Raw genomic sequence first — 20,159 nt, forward strand, 5'->3', positions numbered from 1 at the left:
CAGCCATCCCCTACTTTCTAAAAATGCAGCAAGGGCAAATTCTGCTCTAATGAATTTGAGAAGTTTGCTTCCCTCCCCCTACCTTTCTTCAGATCCCAAGGCGTCGGACATGATCCTGTAATTTGGATTACTACTTGTGTTTGAGTCTTCTAAGAGAGGCAGGTTTGTAAAAGCCTATTCCACTAGAGAAATGGCATTTTGCTGGGCATCAGCCGTATCTCCATTCTGCAGAGATTTGCATGAGAGGTACAGTCTGTCCATTGTTTTTACAATACTTTGTAAGTTACAAAGTGGGGCCTTGGCTGTAGCATGTGACAGGTTACTCAGTGCTATTCAAAACATTAATGAGTTCCCATTTGGGATTCTGTTTATAGCAATTTTCTAGCATTCTACGTCAATCCATACATCTGGACTCAGTCTAATGAGCACATAAGAAAACTTGCTCCTGACTTATAAATTGCTCCATTAGGGAAGCCTCCAACATGATTGGACATAGTAAACCTATTTCATTCCCCAGTAACTCTGGAGTGACTACTGTACCTTAAGTAATGTTTGGTGGTGGTGAAGGTAAATCTGCTCGCTTATAAGGCAGAGGTTTGAAGTTAGGAATAGAATGTGGAAGAGAATTGTGCCAAAAATTGCCAAGTATAATTGTTCCACCTGCCAGGTTAGAGTGCAAGAGCTGTTTCAACTGGTAAATCTAGTGAGCAGAAGCCTTGTTTTTTTGGATCATAAGTAAAATAATGATAGTTATAGATAAATGTACTGGGAAAATATTTTTTTAATGAACTTGTACACAAGTGTCACATTTTAGTAATGGAAATTTGAAAAAGAAGGAAGCAGGTCAGACTTTAACACTTGGTCATACTTTTCTTTATGTGTGTTTAGTATTTCTTACCTTTTTCGGGTAAAATTTAAAGATAACAGCACTTCCACAATTCCATGTGTGGGTGAGGGGGAAGCTGCATGATCACAGGGGACTTCAATTTGAGTGACATATGCTGGCCGTTTCATGCTGTCAGTACTAAAACATCCTTGGAATTTCTAAACATTATAGATGACAATTTTCTAACTCAACCAACACTGGAGAATTCTATATTAGACCTCGTCTTGACTGATAAAAGGGAACTGATCACAGAACTAAAATTAATAGTATCTTGGGAAGAAATGATCATAACTTGATCACCTTTGTAATGTGCAAATTGAATGAAGTCCAAATCAGTAAAATATACTACTTGGTGCTTTAAAGGAGCCAATTGCACAAAACTGAAAACAGTCACAAGCCACATCAGCTGTGAGGAAGAATTTAATCAGAAAAATGTGAATAATAATTTACTAGATGCCCAAAAAGTCCCCTCACAATCAAGGAAGAAGGCTGTATTGGTTAAAAAAACCCATTGATTTAGAAGGCGAGTGAAGGCAGCTATAAAATAAATATAAAAATAAATGGAAGAAAGGGGAATATAAATTAGAAGCTAGGAATTGTAGAAAATTGGGAAGGGAAGCAAAGGGACACAAGGAGAAATGTATGGCCAACATTGTTAAGGACAATAAGGGGTTAAAGTATAGTAGGAACAAAAAGAATCCTGATAACAGTATTGGTTCATTACCAGCTGGAAATGGTAGAATTATCAATAATGATGCAGAAAAGACAAAAATATTTATTGAACACTTCTGCATTGGGAAAAAACAGATGATGTAGTCTCATAACACACTTTCCATTCCACCAATATCTCAGGAGGATGTTAAAAAGCAGCTACTAAAGATATTAGGGAGACAAGGTGGGTGGGGTAATATCCTTTATTGAACCAACTTCTGTTGGTGAGAGAGATGAGCTTTTGAGCCAAATACAACTCTTCTGTGCTTCGAAAGCTTGTCTCTCTCACCAACAGAAGTTGGCCCAATAAAAGATATTATCTCATCCACCTTGTCTTTCTAATATCCTGAGACCAACATGGCTACGACTACACTGCATGCTACTAAAGATAGACATTTTTAAATCAGCAGGTCCGGAGAACTTGCATCTGATCGTTTTAAAATTGCTGGCTGAGAAGCTTTCTGGACCGTTAATGTTGATCTTTCAATAACTGTTGGAACACTGGGAAGTTCCAGATGACTGGAAAAAAACGAATGTGCCAGTGTTTAAAAAGGGTAAATGGGATGACCTGGGTAATTATAGGCCTGTCAATCTGACATCAGTCATCAGCAAGATAATGGACCTGTCTTGATTAGTAAAAAATTAAAGGAGGGTAATATAATTAATGGCAATCAATATGGGTTTATATAAAATAGTTTGACAGGATCTAACTTTATATATATATATATATATATATATATATATTTATGAGATTACAAGTTTAGTTGATAAAGGTGATAGCACTGACGTCGTACGCTTAGACTCCCGGAAGGTGTTTCACTTGTTACCACATGACATTTTGATTAAAAAACTAGAATAATATAAAGTGTAACGTGAGTCAGACAAGATGGGTGAGATAATATCTTGTATGGGGCCAACTTCTTTTGGGGAAAGAGATGAATTTTTTCTCTCTCTCCTATCATGGGATCAACACGGCTTCAACAACACTGCAAACATAAAATTAACATAGCACATGTTAAATGGATTGATAGGTGTCAAAATGTAATTATAAACAGGCAATCATCATTAGAGAAACATATGCTCAGTACGGTACTGCAGGGGTCTGTTCTTGGCCTTACATTATTTAACATTTTTATCAATGACCTGAAACAAAACACAAAATCATCACTGACAGATTGCTGATGATACCCAAATTAGGGGAATGGTAAATAATGAAGAGGACAGGTTGCTGATACAGAGCGATCTGGTTCACTTGGTAAACTGGGTGCAAGCAAACAATATGCGCTTTTAATACGTCTAAATGTATACATTCTGGGGACAAAGAATATAGGCCATAATTACAGGATGGGGGACTCTGCCCTGGAAAGCAATGACTCCGAAAAAGATTTAGGGGTTGTTGTAGATAATTAGCTGAACTTGGCTACAGTGTCACACTGGGAGCTAATAAGGGCTAATGTGATCCTTGGATGAATAAACAGGGGCATCCTGAGTAGGAGTAGAGGCTATTTTACCTCTATTTGGTACTGATGTGACCGCTTCTTGAATATCGTGTCCAGTTCTGGTGCCCACAATTCAAGAAGAACGTTGAAAAATTGGAGAGGGTTCAGAGAAGAGCCACAAGACTGATTAGAGAACTAGAAAACATGCCTTAGTTATAGTTGTAGATTGAATGCGCTCAATCCATGTAGTTTAGCAAAGGGAAGCTTATGGGATGGCTATAAGTATCGACATGGGGAACAAATATTTAATAATGGGCTCTTCAATCTAACAGAGAAAGCTGTAACAGAATCTAATGGCTGCAAGTTGAAGTTATCCAAATTCATATAGGAAATACGGCACAGATTTTTTACAGTGAGAGTAATTAACCATTGGAACAGTTTACCATGAGTTGTGGTAGATTCTCCATCGTTGACAATTTTAGAAAAACATCTAGTTTTGATTTTAAAAGATATGCTATAGGAATTATTTGGGGAAGTTCTATGGCCTGTGTTATGTAAGTGATTAGACTAGATGATCACAATGGTGCTTTCTGGTATTGGAATTTATTCATCATCAGAGCCAGGTTAAATTGAGGATTTCTCCTCAGATTCAACCCGCCAATAATAGTGTAGAGCAGTGGTGGGCAACCTGCGGCCTGTCAGGGTAATTCACTGGGAGCTGCGGGCAGCCGTGCCTGCGGACAGTCAATGTTAACACTCTCTTGCGGCCCACCAGCGGATTACCCTGACAGGCCATAGGTTGCCCACTACTGGTGTAGAGACTCTTGCTTGAATCTGTATAGTCATCAATAGTCTTACCTATACTTCTTGTTTTCTCTAGGGTGCAGTGCCTACAGCTCAAAGCCCATCTCGTTTTGAGTGGTGAACATTTTGACACCGTTCCACTTGTGAAGCCATATGGCCTAATGATTAGCACTTGAGGTAAGCCCTGTATAGAAAAACTGTGGATTTTTAAAATTTGACTTTCACTTGTAACTGCTTTCCCTCTTTGAGAGGTTGGCCAGCTGCTTTGTACATGACTGACTGTTTAAAATGAGGCACTGTTTACCTCAACTCTGACATGGACATCACACTACTATTGCTGACAATACAGGGTGAGGATGAAAATCAATGGTAGCCTCTCTGGGGGCAGAGGGATTAGAGAGATAAGTATTAGGGAAAATGTATACTGACCCCTCTTATTGGAGAAATGCTTTTCCACATAGCAATTTTATTGAACAGAACATTAAAACAAGGAAAATGTTGGGATAAAAGATATTTAACAGCACAGGTGCTGTACCTACCCTATATGTTGTGAAGCTGTTGTCTCCTAAAAGTACACTTTTTTTTTTTTTTTAGTTGAAGAGCAGATAATAAAACTAAAGACATAGATATCTATTTCACCTTTTAAAACCTTGAATGCTTCTGATTTTATGGGCTTTTTGAATATTTGAAGCTTAGATGTATGATTTATTTTCAGTTTTGAGCTATGTCAAGATGGTTGTGCCTGGACCCATTCTGTCTAGTCTCATAATTTGTATCTTTATTTTCTGTAATTGAAATAACTTTCTAGGCTTCTTTTGTGTAATTGATAATGGTTCTAATGTATGTTTTGTGACTACTCAAAGTGTTGTGTGGACTGCTGCTATGCAACTTACATTTGTACTGCTAGACCTCAAAGTTCAACTATCTGAACTTAGCTAGCAAAACACTTCATTGCTAGCTTCATTTAGTATCCTTGTCATGCCGGGCAGTACTCTTCAGAGCCCTGCTTTTTTATACAGCAGAATCAATCCCTTTTGAAAGCCAACGTTACAAATAGGCCCATAGTTTTCCATGCAGTCATTGTTTGGAAACAAACCTCATGATCCTTAGGCACTTATAAAGAATCTTTCTCCCTACTGATTTACTTCATTGTTTTCCTTTTCCTGTCACAGAAATGCATTTCTTAGCTTCTAGCATTAGATCTTACTGCATATTTAACAGCTGTTCAGACACACCAACATAGAATTCAAATAAACATTTCTTTGTTTCTAAAGCACTGTGAAAAAGCTGAGTTGTTGACAAATATTTTATGAGCATCTCAAACTGTCTTGTGTGTAAGCTTCTTACTTCTATTGATCTTAGCAGTTTAGAACTCTGGTTAACCCAGAAAACTAATGTAGCACTTTTGACAAATGTTTCTCTCCCAATTCATCTCTTAAACTTACTTGGTCAATCTCTCTAGTTGGGCTTTCTGCTCACATTTATTACAAATGGAGAAATAAACTTGACTCAAACTGAAGTCCAAGAGGATTATCTTGTTTCAGGCCGCAAAATATGGATTTGTAGTAGGTAAATACTCTTCCCATGAACCAGCTGTATTTTAGTAGTATAACTACCCTATTATTGAGCTATGTTGGAGAAGTTGTGGCCAAACTGTCCTTCACCATGTGTAGTGATTGTGTCTGCTGAAGTTATAATGTTACTACTGTTATGAGTGTGGCAGTGACTGCTAATGGTGAGGGTTATATAAGAATTTCAGTTTGCATCCTTTGTTTCAGTTGCTTATAACTTTCCTTAACTTTTACTCTTCAAGCTCAGATTCCCTGGGCTTGGAAAGTTTGAGTAAAAATTATTCATTTGTTCTTCAGGACAAAGAATTGCGGGGGGGGGGGGGGGGGGAAGAAGGTGTATGTGTGTGTGTTCCCTCCATCGAACCCTTTGTCGTCAGGAACAGGAGAATTATTTCTTATCTATGTCTTAAAAGAGCCTGAAGAGCCAAAAGGACTTGGGATAGAAAAGTGAAAATTGGCATGGATTCATTAAGCAAGGTCTCTTCACTACTGTTGTGAAAATTGGATTCAATTTAACAGTTATGACTCATTTTAAAACTTTATTCATTGAATGAAACTTAACCTCTTTAAAAAAAAAACAAAAAAAACCCCCATGAATATTAAGGCTGCACAACTAAGCAGTCAAGTCAATAAATGACAAAGCTAAGGTTGCATGTATAATCTTAACTAGGGCTGTCAAGTGATTAAAAAAAATAATCTTAATTAATCTTGATTAATCATGCTGTTAAACAATAATAGAATACCATTTATTTAAATTTTTTGGATGTTTTCTACATTTTCAAATATATTGATTTCAATTACAACACAGAAAACAAAATGTACAGTGCTCACTTTATATTTATTTTTTATTACAAATATTTGCACTGTAAAAAACACTTCATACAAGAACTGTAGTGCAATCTCTTTATCATGAAAGTTGAACTTACAAATATAGAATTGTGTACAAAAGACCTGCCGACGCAGCAGGTAAACAAACTGGCCCGGCCCGCCAGGGTGTTTACCCTGGCGAGCCGCATGCCAGAGGTTGCCAATCCCTGATGTAAAACTTTCGAGCCTACAAGTCCACTCAGTCCTACTTCTTGTTCAGCCAATTGCTCAGACAAACAAGGGTATTCACATTTGTGGGAGATAATGCTGCCCGCTTCTTGTTTACAATGTCACTTGAAAGTGAGAACAGGCGTTCGCATGGTACTGTTGTGGCCGGCGTCACAAGATATTTACATGCCAGATGTGCTAAAGATTCATATGTCCCTTCATGCTTCAATCACCAGAGGATATGTGTAAATGCTGAAAATGGGTTCTCCTGAATAATGATCCAAAGCAGAGCGGACCGACGCATGTTCATTTTCATCATCTGAGTCAGATGCCACCAGCAAATGGTTGATTTTCTTTTTTGGTGGTTTGGGTTCTGTAGTTTCCGCATCAGAGTGTTGGTCTTTTTAGACTTCTGAAAGCATGCTCCACATCTCGTCCCTCTCAGATTTTGGAAGGCACTTCCGATTCTTAAACCTTGGGTTGAGTGCTGTATCTTTAGAAATTTCACATTGGTAACTTCTTTGCATTTTGTCAAATCTGCAGTGAAAGTGTTCTTAAAACAAACATGTGCTGGGTCGTCATCCAAGACTGCTATAACATGAAATATATGGCAGAATGTGGGTAAAACAGAGCAGGGGACGTACAATTCACCCCAAGGAGTTCACTCACAAATTTAATTAATGCATTATTTTTTTAAACGAGTGTCATCAGCATGGAAGCATGTCCTCTGGAATGGTGGCTGAAGCATGAAGGGGCATACAAATGTTTAGCATATCTGGCACATAAATACCTTGCAATGCTGGCTACAAAAGTGCCATGTGAACACTTCTCACTTTCAGGTGACATTGTAAATAAGAAGTGGGCAGCATTATCTCCCGTAAATGTAAACAAAGTTGTTTGTCTTAGTGATTGGCTGAACAAGAAGTAGGACTGAGTGGACTTGTAGGCTCTAAAATTTTACATTGTTTTGTTTTTGAGTGCAGTTATGTAACAAAAAAAATCTACATTTGTAAATTGTACTTTGAAAGAGAATGCACTACAGTACTTGTGTGAGGTGAATTGAAAAATACTATTTTTTATCATTTTTACATTGTAAACATTTGTAATAAAAATAATATAAAGTGAGCAGTGTACCCTTTGTATTCTGTGTTGTAATAGAAATCAATATATTTGAAAATGTAGAAAAACACCCAAAAATATTTACAGGTCTGTCGCATCTTAGGCGCATTTAACATGTGCGATTTCAGCTTTACGCGGTCGGCAAAGAGAAAAATAACAATTTAAATACTGTTTGTGTAGTGCGGGCGATTCCGCCCACCATTACACTCAATGTAATTTTGAGTATACGCGATTTTCGCTTTAGGCGCTGACTGCGGAACGTAACCCCAGCGTAAGATGAGATAGACCTGTAATAAATTTCAATTGGTATTCTGTTGTTTAACAGTACAATTAAAATTGCTATTAATCGCAATTATTTTTTTTATTTAATTGCATGAGTTACCTGCGATTAATTGACAGCCCTAACCGTAACTAGTCTAATTACACAAAGTGAACAACTTCTCAGGCATATTAATTTACTGTTTTTCACAACATTGGAGATATGCATACCATATAATGACTTGAAGCAAGGTGTAATTCTCAATGTGATAAAACATTTTGATACAATTGCTGTGTATTTTTATATTACACACTATAGAGTTTATATAGAGAGAGTTATACACTATATATTACACACTACACACTATAGAGTAGTAGAACAGAGAATGATAATTGAAAAAATTGCTGGCCTCTGTAGGCCACTTAATTTTGTAGCTCAGCTTTATAGTTCACTGCCACATCCATTGAATTGGACCTGAGGAAGGCTGTGCTGCTGGTTTTGTGGGGTGTGGACTATGGTACCTGAATACTGACTAAATTTATTAGTCATCGAATTTAAGGCCAGAAGGGACCACCATCATCTATTCTGACCTCCTGTATATCACAGGCTGCCAACACATGCACTGTAAACCCAATAACCAAAATTAGACTAAAATATTACCGCCCACAGGAGACTAAACAATTATGTGCCACAGGCAGAAAATATGAGGGACCAAGGTTCACCAATGCCTGAGGCCTCCACAGTGTCACAGGATTGATTGAGAGAGATACGCAGATAATTCTGGCAAGTGAGCTGCACCCACACACTCCAGAGGAAGATGGAAAAACCCCAATGGTATCAGCCAATCTGAGTTGGGGGGAAATTGTTTCCTGACTCCACATGTGGTGATCAGTCAGACCCTGAGCCTCTGAGCAAGCACCAGCCAACTAAGTATGAGAGAGCACGAATGCTCGATGCTGCCTCAAATCACTGGCCCACCCTGTCCAGTGTCCCATCTCCAGCTGTGGCTATTTCTGATGCTTCAGCGAAAGAAGACCAAAGAAAACCCCACACACAATACATAGGGAGGGAAATCCCTTCCTGACCCCTGCAGGTGATTGGCTGAAGCCCTGAAACATGAGCTTTAGGAACATAAGACATAAACTGGAAGGAGAACCCCAGGGCTGCTGAGAACTGCCCCCTAATATCACGGGCAACTCCATCATGTAATCATAATCATAAATTTGTCCAGCTCTCTCTCAAAGCTAATTAAGTTGTCTTCCCTCCCACCCCCAACTCCTATTGGGAATTGACCACGAGTGACCAGAATTGTACACAGTATTCCAGTTGAGGGCTTAACAGTGCCTTTTACAATAGGATTAATGCCACTGTATCTCTACTGGAAATGTTTCACCAGTTACATCCTAGATCGGATTTGCTTTTTTTCACAGCCACAGCACAGTAGTGGCTTGTAATCATCCTGTGATCAACCCACACACCCAGCTCTCTCTTCCTCTGTTCCAACTGATGACCCCCCAGCTTGTAGCAGAAATTCTTATTATGAGACCCTATGTGCATGACTTCGCATTTTGTACTGTTGAATTTCATCCCATTTCTGTTACTCCAGTCTTTAAGGTCATCCAGATCTTCCTGTATAATATATCGATTTTCCTCTGTATTGACATTGCCTCTCAACTTTGTATCATCAACAGATTTCATTAGCACACTCCTACTTATGTGCTAAGGTCATTTAATAAAAATATTAAAGAAGATTAGTCCCAAGACTCATCCTTGAGGAACTCCACTAGTAACCTCCCTCCAGTCTGATAATTCACCTTCACACAGCCTGTTACATTCTCCCCTTTAGCCAGTTCCTTGTTCACTTTACAGTGCTTATACTGATACCCATCTTCCCTAATTTAACCAATAATTTCCCATGTGGTGTTATGTCAAAGTCTGCATATTAGTTCTTCTGCATTTCTCTTCACTAAAGTCAGTTATTTGCTTAAAGAAGAAAATCAAATTATCTGGCACAATTTGGTAAACCCATGTTGAATTATATCCCTTCTTCTGTTTTCTCTATGGATTTAATTATTCTTTCTTTCATAATTTTGTTCCAAAGTCTGACTACTGAGGTTAGATCAGGGGTCAGCAACCTTGGGCATGCAGCCCATCAGGGTAATCCGCTGGCGGGCCGTGAGACATTTTGTTTACGTTGACAGTCTGCCGGCACTACCCCCTGCAGCTCCCAATGGCTGCGTTTCGCCGTTCCCAGCCAATGGGAGTTGTGGGAAGCAGCGGCCAGGATTATCCTCATTTTTACATAGAATCGGTCCCTAGCCATCTCCGTTGTCTCTTCTGCAGGGACTGGTTTTCCTTCTTTTCTCCCCTGTCCTACCCCCCCATCTGCCTGTTCCTCCTCTTCTTTTTCCAATGCACCAAACCTGTAACTCAATTTTTTTTTTCACCTATATTAGCCAATCTCTTCCTCTGCTTTGTCTGGTGGTCACATTCTACCATGGATCACCCTCCTCTTCTTGCAGTTTTCCCTCCAGGTTCTTTTGCTGATCTGGTGTCAGCAAATATTGAGTTGTCTGTACCCTCTGCTCTTCTCTCCTGTTTTTGTATCTTCAGATCCCCATCTGAATTCTATCATTAGTCTCCAGCTGCTTATCTTTATCTTTGGATCATCTCTGCCGTGAGCTATATCAGGCAACATTTCATGCATAGGGGCTTTCATCAGATACCCACTCAAGGATGTGGCACATCATGCAGCTTCCACATCCAACCATCTTCTGTCTCCTCTCCTGCTTGGGTCCTTGCTAGTGGTGCCTCAGGAGCCATCATTGTCTTCTCTTCTTACTACCTATTCCTAGAGAAAAAGAAGGAAGAAAGAAATTTTTAAAAATCCTCCCAAACTGCCACAGAAACTCTATTAGCTGCTAACTGTTAAAATACATAGCTGAGGGAGGACTTACTTAAAAAGTCTAAATCAGTGTATATTTTGGACCATAACACCAATGAACAGTATCAGCAGCAGCAACAACAAAAATTGTCTTGTATCAAAGGCAGTAAATTGTCTGATACAGATGTGTGAAATAACATGTGACCAGGCAGTTGGATTGTATCATGAGGCATACACAAAAGGAAGCAGAGTGAAGGCTCCACATGCAAATCTTAATTCTTTTACTTCCTGGCTGTCATCTTGGTAGGGCTGCAAAATGTCCATTTGGTGTAGCTTCATGAAATCAAATAAATAACTACACTTGGCATCCTCTAATCCTTCTCTTTTATAAAAGTTCAGCCATAGTGCAATTTTTGACCTAGTGAAATTTTCACTTCTCCTCGCTGGGTTATAACTGAAACACCAGTGATACCCAATTTTTTTAAGTCCCATGTTTTGATACAGTGCAATAGCATTTACGCTGTTAATGTCAGAGATTGAACATCATCACTAAATCTAATTTAGGTAAGCTAGAAACATACTCTGGCTCTACATGCCTATGGGGCTACTTTTATTTTCTCATTTCCGTTGATACCAATCAAACTGTTCCTACTTCATCTTTATTAGTTTGGAGTCAACTCCTTTCTGAGAACCATTTAAACTGTGTTTAGCATGTGCACAGGTTGAGAAGTACTACCACATTTGTATCCATTTATCTTTCTTTAATGTTGAAATGATTTGTGCTTTTGCCACTCTGTGATTAGATTGCAGTAATTGCTACACACTGACTTGCCAAACCAGGTTCTATCTTCATTCCCCAGAACAAATATTTGATGCTTTAGTTTCAGAAATGTGGTTAAAGCAGGTTTAAATGCTTGGGAAGCTTTAAGGGCAGACAAGTTCAGAATTTTCTTCTAAAAGTGGAAATGACTGTTCCTGCCAATTGTAAGACTGGGGACTGAATTGTGTCACCTGAGATGACAGACTTTTGGGTGATAGAGAGGCTCATCTTCTGTATTCTAGGAACTGCAGTATGGGATGATACCAGTGGCCAATTTAGACCTGTGTCTTGTATCAGATAGGGACTAAGTACCAGCTACTTCAAAGAAAAATGCATGGAATGGTGGAGTAGGCAGTTAGGGAATAACTTTCTCACATGGAAAGTTTCTTCCTTGCTCCCATTAATTAAGGGTTAGCTTATGTCTTGAAGCATGAGTTTATATTTCTTCCCAAACTCTTGTTTTGGTGTCCTATTATTGTAACTCTGGATGCCAGGAATAAGTTGTTTTCCTTCTGCATGTATTATTTTTCCAATGTGGTTAACAGACTGAATCAGAGCCTGTATCCTGGCCCAATGCCACTTAAAGCCAGAGTAGATGCAAAAAATATATGAGGGATGGTGATTCAGCAATGTTGCTCATGCTAATCCTCCTAATTGTGGGTTCCAATTTGTTTGGATAGCCTTAAACTCAGTGTTTATAACATGCTGTTCACATCCTTAAAAGAAGGGAGAACTCTTTGCTTGGATAGGTAATAATTTCAAAATTTACTTGTGTCTTTATCACTGAGTTATGAGTCCTAACATAACTAGTGTGCTGAGGTTACAGCTTAGCAAGTATACACTCTTAATTTAGAAAAAGTGATGCTTAGCTGGTGCTTATCAGAAGACCGATAAGGAACAGAGGCATTTCATTCACTCGGTGTTTGAAGCACGTGTATAGACATAAATTCTGTTGACCATTCAAGCTATAAGAGAGACGACCTTAACTTCCAAAGTCAAACTTCAGATCTTAAGGATTTCACTATACAAAAGCAACCTTTATTTTTTTTAGGGCCTTCCTTCAACTCCATTGTAATTGAGAATCCTGCCATCTCCCTATCAAATGGAAATTCCATGACATTGTTTTTTGTTGTGGTTTGTGTATTTCCCCTACCCCATCCTTAGCTGGAATGTTGTTTCTTAAATGGGTTTAAAACCTCTGAGTATTTCACACAGACCATACATTGTAGGAGCCATGAAACCAATTGCTACTTTTATATTTCCCCCCCCCCCCCCCCCCCCCAGTGAGGAACAAGTAGTCTCCCAGCCCTTAGAGTTCTTGGTGGTATTCACATGTGCTTTTCATGCAGTCAGATCACTTCCTAACAACCTTCAAATTGTCTAAGGGTATGTCTACACAGCAAAGAAAACCCTGCAACTAGCCTGTGCCAGCCGACTTGGACTCGGGCTTGGGCAGGGTGGGAGGGTCCCACAGCTCAGGCTCCAGCCGAAGCCTGGAAGTCTACACAGCAACGAAACAGTCCTGTAGCTCAAGCCCCATGAGCCTGAGTTGGTTGGCCAGTCACAGGTATGTGTACACTGCGAAGAAAAACCCTAAGAGGGTAAATCCTGTCTCACCATGGTATATCCAGATGTAAAAAAGAATGCAGTTTTTCACTGCAGCAGGGTTGGATGGCAGCTCTTGAGATGCCCCCCCCAAACTATGTGGATCCTTCAGCCACTCACCCTGTGGATGAGAAGCACGGTAGAATTCGGGGTTACTGCAGCGTGCGGGGTTGGGTGTTTTGTTTTGCCTCTCACCAGCATACAGGCAGTGTGTTTCTCAGGCAGTGTGCTGGGGAAAGTATTTTGGCCCTATTAAAATGAAACCAATTGGGACTATTGAGTCACTGAAAAAGTGAACTTTTCCCTCTCCCGGAGGGAGGAAAAACAAGGCTGGACAAAAACTATGTGGGTCATTTTAGGCTTGCACAGAAACATGAATATGCTAAATAAATGAGGTATTTTAAATGGACCAATAGGGATAGCTAGACAGAGGGTACAGGCAGTGCTTTTATCCCACAAGAGGGAGGAGGAGTGTATGAGCCAGAAGATAAAAGCTGAAACAAAGCCATGCTGTGTCCCTTTGAGTTATTCACATAACACTGGATGGTAAGGCTTTCTGCTCCTGAGACACAGAAGTGGGGTCATGATTCTAACAATGGACGCTGGTAAGTTGCATTAAGTTTGCCTTTCTCTGTATAACATAGCTTTTCACAGGAAGGAGCAAAAGCCAGTAGCTAACTTTTTTGTAAGTAATGCAGTTTCTTGTGTAGTTATACATCTTACAAAGCCTGCAATAAACTTGGCATAGTGTGTGTATTATACTATAATTGTTCCATGACTGTTACGCATTGAAACGTGGATCCTCTCTGGAAATATGAGTCCATGATACCACATGAGCATGTTAATACGAGCCCTTCTGACTTAATTAAAGGGACAGTCATCATGGGTCTGAATTACAGCCCCAGTGTCTCACTTCTAGAGAAGCCAAGATAACTGTCCATGAAAGGTGTAGGCTGAATCACATCTATACTGTGAGGTATCATGGAAGGAAACCTATGACAGTAAGCAAAAACTAATGGTGACGCTAAAATTTGTTAGCTGTAACTCCTCAGGGTCTTTGGGACCCTACAAAACTTGTACTGTGTGTGATGGGGTCAGAGCACTTTTACAAGATTCAGAACCTCTTCCCGTGATTTGTACTACTAAGGCAGCTTGTGTGAAAATAGGATCTTAACGTTGGGTTTTTTTAAAAAAGGAATAGTTCAGGAGGGTGGGAACCACCTGTGTTGGTAGTGACAATAAACTTACTGTTTGGCTGTGTAGTGGTTTGTGTGAAATGAATTGGTAATCTCAGTCCAGTTTCTTATTCATGGGAGTGGTGTCTGTGTCATAAGGGTCAGTCATTTTTAGAAGTCTTCAGATAAGAGAGCCAGGATTTAAATGGATATGGAGAGAGCACCAATTGCCAGAACTTCTGCTGTACCTGTGAATAAATTGTTTGTTGCTGCTTTCAGTCTGATTCCCATCACAAGCAGATTATTTACTCCAATTTAATGAGTATAGTAATGTAAGAATTATTTTGAATCCCTTCTGTTACCAGTCACAGTATACTCAGTTGTGGTGGGAAAGGGGAGGCTACAGATCTTAGAAATCGTTTTATTTACAAATGAATTACTTTTTAGAATAATGTTCAAACGGAAAAAAAAACGGTTAAGACAAAGTTCTGAATACTTGTCAGCCCAGTGCCTTTCTCCAGTAATGTGCATCTGGCTCCATTTGGATTAATATTTATGCTCTAGGGCTTGAGGAAAAAGTTGTCTTCATGCCCTCTTTCAGTTCTTGGCCTTTCTGATCAGACTTCAAAAGCAGGCCAGCTGAGGTGATTTGTTGATGGACATTTCTTCACCAGAAACTGAGCAAAGATTACAAACACCTTTACTTAAGTCACCAGCATTTTACTGAAACTATTTTGAAACTAGTAACCTGGTTACGATTAAAACCAGTGACTCAGATGTGGTGCTCACAGTGTGCTAAGCGCTTTGCAGACAAGGTTGAAACCAGGACCTTGCCACTGTGTAAGTTGACAATGTGCAGAATGAGGAAGGTGATGAAATGCAACACAAAGCTAACTGGTAGGTTTATCCATGATTTTCCTTCTAGGTTTTGGGGATTTTCAAACATTGCTTCATTTTCATTACAGCAGCACCTAGAGGCCCCAACCAAAATTCAGGTCCTCATTATGCGAAGCGCTGTGCAAACTCATGGTAACGGGGAGTAGTATTCCCATTTTCCAGAAGGGGAACTGGGTCACAGGCTAAGTGACCTGTCTGAGGTTGCAGAGAGAGAGGCTCTCTCAGAGCTGGGACTTAAACATAGCTCTCTCAAGACCTAATCCAGTGGCTTCTGCAAGACTATCCTTCTTCCAAGAACTGGAGTTTGTAGGCTTCATGGAAGCAGTTGTGGGCTTGTTTGTTTTGTTTGTAAGGATGAACCTGAGCGAAAATGTGGAAGCATATAATTTAATCTTAAAGATTACATCTAATTTTATACTTTCAGTTTAAGAAAATATACTTTAATTGGCATGTTCTTTCCCTGTGATGATGAGTAACTTAAAATGAAATGCTGTTCGGGCACCATTATTCGTAAGTCCTCGCTCTTAAATTTTCCTCAGGACAATGTCACTATTTTACACTTTTCCAGGCGTCACTGTCCTTCAGTAGTGCAGTTAATATTTTTAGAAAGTTACATTGCCTTGCATTGGTAAAACATAAAAATTGCCAGTGGCTTCAAAATGTTCATGTTTTTAAATGGTAGTTTTGTTTTTTGGTGAGGGAAAACACTTCTAAATACTTCAAAGGAAACATGGTACTTTAAGCATGTATAAAATGAAGGTCTAAGATTTGCTCCAAGGATAATATTTGAACATTTGGTTTTTGTTTTTAAAAGTCATGGAAAAATATCTAGGCAGTTTAATCCTCTCACTCTAATAAAAACACTCGAGTTGTTACAGTGTTACTATCTGCTCAATTTCACTTGCATTTAAAACTCAATTTGTTGTTCTTTCTACTATTTACTTATTTCATATCATTTGCTTTGCAAGTCTGGGCTATTATTTTGTCTTGGACATCAGATTGTTAAACTGCTTTCTTACCCACTAAAACTCTGCTGGTTTTTAAAAGGATTTTAAGAGATACTATTTTAATAAAAATCTTTACTAGAAGCACTCTCTCTCTACTTACTTTCCATTCCATTCCCAGGCCCGCCTCATATCTGTAATTGGCTTTCTTTGTTTTATTGCCCTTTAGTTTTTGCTGCTTTTAATTTCTTGGTTTGGTGAGAGGATGTAAAATGAAAGCTGCAGGACATAGTTGATAATATAATTGGATTTGAAGTAACTACAGGCTGGGAGTGTTGCAACAGCTGATCTGATCCTTCTGAGTTTCAAGAGCTATTTATGGTAGATTAGCTGGTATCAAAGCTCTACTGTTCAGCCCATAAATGGTTGGTCCCATGTGAAGTTGCCACACTGCATTTGGCTTAGTCCTCGGAGGTTGGAAAGCCTGTAGTTTTATGTGGATAAATCAAGTGATGGATGGAAACACTAAAGGCAGATCAGGGAACTACATTGTTGAGGACTTTAGACGGCTGAGGACATTTGAAAGAAGAGTTTTGCTGATAACTTTCTTCCCAAATATTTCAGAAGCAGCACTGGGAATATAGCTTTTGCATATTTACTCTATTTGGCACCCACATGCCATAGGAAAGCACCGTTCTAAATTTATCTGTCTCTGAATCATCTTGGCTGCAGATGTTCTTGCCAAACTTGCATGTTGATATTTGGTAACTTGAGTGAGGTGTCATTTTTGTTTTCTTAGCACCTGAATGTTTTATGTGCTTTGAAAAGAAATTTTTAGCTGAAGTGAGAAACTTCTCCAAAATAGTGCTATGGAAGTCTAACTCTTACTGTTGGCTAGAAGGAGTTGCAATAGTTCTGTGACTATTCTGTGAAGACTTTTTTTCTTTTTTCCTATATAAAACCAGACAAGCAGTTTTTTTAAAAAACAGGATTTTGAAGTAAGTAACACCTCTTTCTAAAAGCTTGAAAGCAGATGTTTAAAAGCCAGTTGTTTTGAGAGTGTTTGAAGCTTTGTCAGGTTGAAGTGTGAGTAGTTTTTTCCAGCCTGTGCATGCCAGTCATTCAGTCTTCCTTTGAGGCATTTTTATTCTCATGGTTTTGTTTAAACGAAGAGTTCATTTCACTATGGATGGAAAGTCTGTCACTGACTGGATTGTGTGTGAAGTGTGACACTTTTAGAGTGTATTAACCTATAATACCAATATCTCAAATTGGGTTAGGAATATTATTTAAATAAAAGCTATTTCAGTGTGTTTTCCCCCCTCCCGCTCCCCACAATATTTTGGGGGAGGTGTTGTAAAACCAGTACACCTCTACCCCAATATAACACTGTCCTCGGGAGCCAAAACATCTTACCGCGTTATAGGTGAAACTGCGTTATATCGAACTTGCTTTGATCCGCCGGAGTGTACAGCCCCTCCCCCCCCCGAGCACTACTTTACCGCGTTATATCTGAATTCATGTTATATCTGGTCGCGTTATATCGGGGTAGAGGTGTACTTAAATGTATGATTTGAATCTGACAGAAGTCTTACAGTAGTTTAGATGAGATACAACAGCTGCATTTTAACAATTGCTAGACTTGGAAGTTTACTCGGAATACTCCTCTCCAACTCTCCAGTTTCCACTCTTTTCACATGTTCTCTGGCTTTCTCCATTAAGATACCTTGGCAGAAAACTGGTTGTGCATTCATTCTTGACCACCAGCACAGCATTATTAGCTGCTGAACCTTTAGGGTTTTTCTTTCCTTGCTCCCAGTATGCCCCCTGATGTTCTACCTTAACTGGTTTAGAGACACTAATTTACAAAACATCCTGTGAACAGGGCCGGCTCCAGGGTTTTGGCCGCCCCAAGCAGCCAAAAAAAAGCCGCGGTCGCGATCTGCGGCGGCAATTCGGCGGAAGGTCCTTCGCTCCGAGCAGGAGTGAAGGACTGTCCGCTGAATTGCCACCGAATAGCTGGACCTGCCACCCCGCTCCGGAGTGGCCGCCCCAAGCACCTGCTTGCCAAGCTGGTGCCTGGAGCCGGTCCTGCCTGTGAAGGAAATATAAATACTTATCCCCATTTTAAAGATGGAGAAACGGAGGCAAGTAGTTTCCCAGGAGCTAGTGATCATGAGTACATCTCTCAGTTCTGTACTTGAACTGCAAGACCATAACCTTTCCTCAAACAGCTCTAAAAACTTGTTCCCATAATATACCCACTATCCCTTCATGAGCTTGTGTTCTCTTCGGGTGTTTCACTATACAGCATCAAATGGACCAGACAGCTAGCTTTTATGTATTAAACTGTTAACAGTCCTCTTTCATCCATTGGTGAGTGGAGGTAAGACATTTTTATTTAAAAAAAAAAAAAAGGTTTTGTTGTTTTTTGTATGCACTTGAATTTTGGTAAATACTGCTTGAATGCCCATTGAAACCTATGCATGCAGTCTAAGTCTGTCCAGTATATTACAAAAAGATGGATCCTCCCCAGTACCGAAGCTGTGGCCTTAGTCACATGCTGTATCAACTGAAATCATCCTTCAGACACCATGTCAGCTCGGTCTCTGACAAACAGAAGTTAGTTGTGTTCTCAATGTCTTTACTATCTTATCTCACTAAAACTCTTATAACTCTTTTATAAAATAATTCCTCCCCTTATCAATTGGTTGACTAGGTTTGGATTTTAATAGCAGCATATTCTAAAACTTTACCTCTTCACATAAGTCAATTATTCCTTGTCACCTGCCACTGAGAAAGATTGTTGGTAATAAATCCTATCACTATATTAACATACCTGTACTGTGCACTTATAACCACACATTGAAGGGTGAAGAGTTTCTTTTGGAAAATGTCTTGTCTGCTTCTGCACCTGACCCCTACATGGTGGTTTTGGGCAGGAGAATTGGGACTATTCCTTCTATGAATTAGGAATATACAGGGCTACTGCAACATTCAAACATACATGCGGATGTGGTAAATCTTATGTATCAGTTCAAATCCAGGGTTACCATCCTGTAAGAACAGGAGGACTGTGCTAGAATCCTTAACCTTGGATCTAAGCTCAAATGCACTAAAGATGTAGCTGGATATTTTAGGAAGCATTTTGGTTAATGAAAAGTAACATTATCGGCCCCTCTTCATACAATGAATTCTCAAATTACTAGGATTTGGCAATGAACCAATCCCCACCACAGATAACAGGGACAATAAAGTCATTCTGTCAAGCATTAATAATTCTGCTTTTTAGAAGTACTCTTTTTCCTCTGTCACATTCCTAGCAGAGACTAAGTCTGTGTACGAGTATTTTGAATTAGGAGCTACATTATTCAGTTAGGACTACAGGTGTGTAGCTCTGGCGTTCATGCAAAACTCCTAATCCTGGTGCTATTTGGGGGGGAAGGGAGGGAGGTAACTTCCTTATCTTTAATCCGTTAAAGATGTCCAAAGAATTCTATTTTCAATTCATTATGCAGAATGGAAACATTACAGTATGAACTTGATATACACTGAGCCTCTGGGATTCTCGCTAAGAAAAAGTGAAATGGCATTTCTCCTTTGTTTTACTTATTGCAAAAGTATGATGGACCCAGTCTGTTGTAGTGAGATGTCAAAGATGCTATAGTTGAGTCATAGGTTAAGAGTCACTTGCCACCACAGAGAATTAAGGTGCATTCTGCAATCACAGTGGCTTTATTTGTGAGGGGAAAGAATCTGTGTATCATTTAAAGAGAGAGCATACGGTATGTTGTAAAAGCAAATTGGTCCAGCATACACATCATTAAGCATCATGAGCTGAAGTTGTTTTCCTCTGGAGATGCATGTTCTCCAAGTGCGGGTGTGAAGGCTTTTTTTAAAAACCCAGGACATTTGCTTATGCACATTTGTGTTCACTGATTTGTGGAATTTATGTTTTGACATAGGAAAACTCACTACCTTCATTTTTTTTCTTATAGAACAGGTCCACC

The 20,159-nt window shown here is 39.4% G+C and overlaps 1 long non-coding RNA gene across 1 annotated transcript in view; it reads left to right on the forward strand.

The window, feature by feature from the left end:
* The first annotated feature begins 3,933 nt into the window (after nucleotides 1–3,933).
* Nucleotides 3,934–20,159, forward strand: part of LOC135873958 (uncharacterized) — a 74,059-nt gene continuing 57,833 nt past the window's right edge. The window contains exon 1 of the long non-coding RNA XR_010561136.1: nucleotides 3,934–4,017. This is a non-coding gene — a long non-coding RNA (uncharacterized LOC135873958). The remainder of the gene's footprint in view (nucleotides 4,018–20,159) is intronic.

The sequence above is a fragment of the Emys orbicularis genome, chromosome 2 (assembly GCF_028017835.1).
Source record: "Emys orbicularis isolate rEmyOrb1 chromosome 2, rEmyOrb1.hap1, whole genome shotgun sequence".
Classification (NCBI taxonomy): domain Eukaryota; kingdom Metazoa; phylum Chordata; order Testudines; family Emydidae; genus Emys; species Emys orbicularis.